This window comes from Pituophis catenifer, unplaced genomic scaffold (genome assembly GCF_029215685.1).
Source record: "Pituophis catenifer annectens isolate HBS135680 unplaced genomic scaffold, rPitCat1.0.hap2 SCAF_7, whole genome shotgun sequence".
NCBI lineage: Eukaryota > Metazoa > Chordata > Lepidosauria > Squamata > Colubridae > Pituophis > Pituophis catenifer.
Genome location: NW_027256887.1, coordinates 62,428,153 through 62,431,897, shown reverse-complemented (window position 1 = coordinate 62,431,897; position 3,745 = coordinate 62,428,153).

Here is a 3,745-nt window from a genome sequence, read left to right as displayed (position 1 = left end):
GATTCACTTCTCCAGGAATGGAAATGTTTGAGAAGATACGCTGGCTTGCTTTGAAAAAGAAGAACACACTGCCAGAGAGTTTAATAATTAATTCTCATGTCGTGCTGTTGGAACTTGATCTTTAGGTGTAATCAGATATCAGGTAGGGCAGAATCTTGTGACAGCTATGGGGGTCATATGATCTTTACTCTTAATTATGTATTGCAATTTCTATATATGGTTCTTTGTGGAGCATTGTTCCATCGAATTATCTTGACTGAAATAATTATGATGGGTTGAGCACCTTGAACAACTTTATCTCTGGATTGGCTTAAAGGGCTTTTTCTACTTCTGCCTAACCAGGCAACACACATACAGTCTGTACCTTTTTTATGCTATGTCTTCATGACATATTATCTCATCTTCAGTCCATGAGTGGAACAAGCTTGTTGCCCTTAGTTGTCCCAGTGTTAAAGTAATGTTTTCTCTTTTATTCTAATACCATCACTTGGGTGGCCATGGATAGAAACATAAAGTTGGATATCATCAGCATATCTCACTCCATGGCTTCATGTAGATATTAAACAGGAGTGAAAAGAGTGCCAAGCTCTATGAAACTCCACAAAAAAGGGACCATGGTTAGATCTTTCTCCCAGATCAATATTGACTGGAACGAGTCCCAAAGCAAGAGAATCAGCATAACATTATCTGCTTACTCCCAATCTCCAAGAAAATACTCCAAAGATACCATGATTAATGATATCAAGAGCCACTGAGTGGTCAAGAAGAGCAAAGATGGGAGCACAAATACCATCCCACTTCCACCGAATGTAATCAATGCCATTTTATCCTGTACCCAGGTCATAATCCCTATTGAAAGAAATCCAGATAATCCAGTTTCCCCAAGGTTTCTGGAAGTGCCATATAACCATCATCTTTCCAATCCTCCTTATAAAGGGAAGGTTGGATATTAGTTGAAAATTGTTCATTATGATTGCATCCAGCAAGTGGTAGACAAACTATCACATTTGTAATAGACAGAGGAATCGCCCCTCTCAAAGAATTCACCATCATCAGAACCTAGCCACATGTCACCTCCCAGGACATCTTAGCCAACTGGAAGGGACATGCTAAAATATAGGTACCTGAGTTTGTAGCCCCAAGGACCCAGTTCTTGTCATTAGGACCAAAAGGACCAAACTCTTCTCAGAGAACCAAGCCAGACTGAGCCTTGATCACCTCCATAGGACTTGCAAGAGTTCAATTTGGAATGAATCTAAGTGACTTTATCTGATAGGTGCCTAGTGCAGGGGTCTCCAACCTTGGCAATTTTAACCCTGGAGGACTTCAACTCCCAGAATTCCCCAGCCAGCTTTGCTGGTTGGGGAATTCTGGGAGTTGAAGTCCGCCAGGCTTAAAGTTGCCAAGGTTGGAGACCCCTGGTCTAGTGTATTCCCCAGCAATTTTCCAAGTAAATTTCTGAGTCAGCCCGTGTCAGAAGGGCTCAATTTACATTAACCAAAGCCACCAAGTGGTTATTCATAGACACATTCCAAGCAAACACAGGACCAGCCTGAAACAAACACATCCACTTGTAAAGGCCCACTGCTATTAATTATTGAGTACTGATTGCCAGTGAAGTAAGGCAGCCTTTCATAAAATTGCACCCGCATCTGCACAAACACACAGCAACTGAAGGGAAAACCTTACTAAAGGGAGGCACTAGGCTTTAGTAGGTAAAAGAGATTTAATTAATGCAGCTAGGTTGAGATTTGCATAGGAAGCATGTGCCACATTTGGCACAAAAGGGAACTATTTCATCCAACAATCAAGGAAAAAACCAAGGATTTCTCTTTTAGATAAACACCATGCCCAAGAACATAGTGTCACATGTTACTTAGTTCCCTCTTTAGTTCCCATGTCATCAACGCATGATCAGTATTACTCCCAAATAAAAAGCAAGAACAACATATGCTTCTTTCTGTTTTATAGTGATCTAAATAAGATGGCAAATCTAGACAGCATACTAAAAAGCAGAAACATTTCCCTGCAAACAAAAGTGCATATAGTCAAGGCTATGGTTTTCCCAGTTGCAATGCATAGCTGTGAAAGCTGAGTGCCAAAGAATTGAGGCCTTTGAACTATGGTGCTGGAGAAGACTCCTGAGAGTCCCTTGGACTGCAAGACGATCAAACCGGTCATTCCTAGAGGAGATCAACCCTGATTGCTCTTTGGAAGGCCAGATCCTGAAGATGAAACTCAAATATTTTGGCTACCTGATGAGACAGAAGGACTCACTGAAGAAGAGCTTAATGCTGGGAAAGATTGAGGGCAAAAGAAGGGGATGACAAAGAACGAGGTGGCTGGATGGAGTCACTGAAGCAGTAGGTGTGAGTTTAAATGGACTCCAGAGGATGGTAGAGGACAGGAAGGCCTGGAGGAACATTGTCCATGCAGTCACGATGGGTCGGACATGATTTCGCAACTAACAACAAAATAAGGCCCTGCTGTAATAACATTGATGTAATATTGGCATAGTTTACAGTGGCATGCAGTTTTGTTATAGATATTAAATTCGTTCAAAATGGAAGAGGGTCAGCATCTTTAGCCCCTCTTGACTATGACTCAGTCCTGATCACACCTGGTTGGATTTAGAAATATTCAGCTATACTGCTTGTAGCTAATGTAAAAAAATGTCAAATCTTGCACTAAATGTTCCTTTCCAAAAGCATCTTGCTTGTTAAAATGTGGGTCTTCCTTATTAGTTTGGGCAATGAAAGAATAAAATGCTTACAACTTGGGTTCTATCAATTTTGTAGCAGCCGGGGAGAGCTGCACACACACTTTAAAAACCGGAAACAAGAAACGAAGCCACTATTTTACCCATCACATTGTGCATAGCAAATATATGTGTGTGCTTACTCTGAACTAAGTTTTACTGAGCTGAATGGCTTGTATTCCCAGATTCATCTGGACTGGTGATGCTATCTATGCTGTGGCTGGATCGCTTCATTCAGCTTACTCTATGTTAAGATCAGCTGAGAATTCAGGAAAGGCAACATTAAGCTTCTTTTTCCCTTCTGTTTGCAAAAAAGCAAGAAATCAATAAAGTCTTTGTACTCAGTTGCAAGCATAAGGAAACCCATCCAGTTATTGTATAGTTGGTTTCATTGAGTTTAAGGCTCCTTACTTCCTTTCAGGTACCATATTAATCAAACTGTCCTCATTTCCTTCCCAAATGTGATTTGGTTAGCATTTTCAGTGGATAGAGAAGCTTTGCCCTAGGGATAGGGGAATGGGAAGAAGCTTCAGTGTCTCAGCTTTGATCCCTTTCAGCTACTTTTGTGAATTGGACCTCCGTTTATTTACTTCCACCAATCACCTCCTCCTTTTATCATTTACTCACTGAATGCAAAATGATACACATGCATCCACCCACCCACAGGGATTTATTTATGGGAAGCCTCCCCCACCCCACCAAAATCTTTCTTTAGGTTAAATACAGCAATTCTCACACCACAAAATATTTTTAAAATTCACTTATGCCATACACAGCAGTCTTTCTCTGTCAGGTGACTTCCAGATATTGGCTAAGAATTGCTAACGTTGATCTTATGCATTTTGAATTACCAGTTTTTAAGAGGTTACTTTTTTTTAAATAAGGTGCTCAATTTGTAATAAAAGCAAGCTAAAATGCATCTCTGACATTGGAGATTGCAATTTGTATTAAGACATCTTAAATGAAAAGAATTAAGACAGAGAAAAG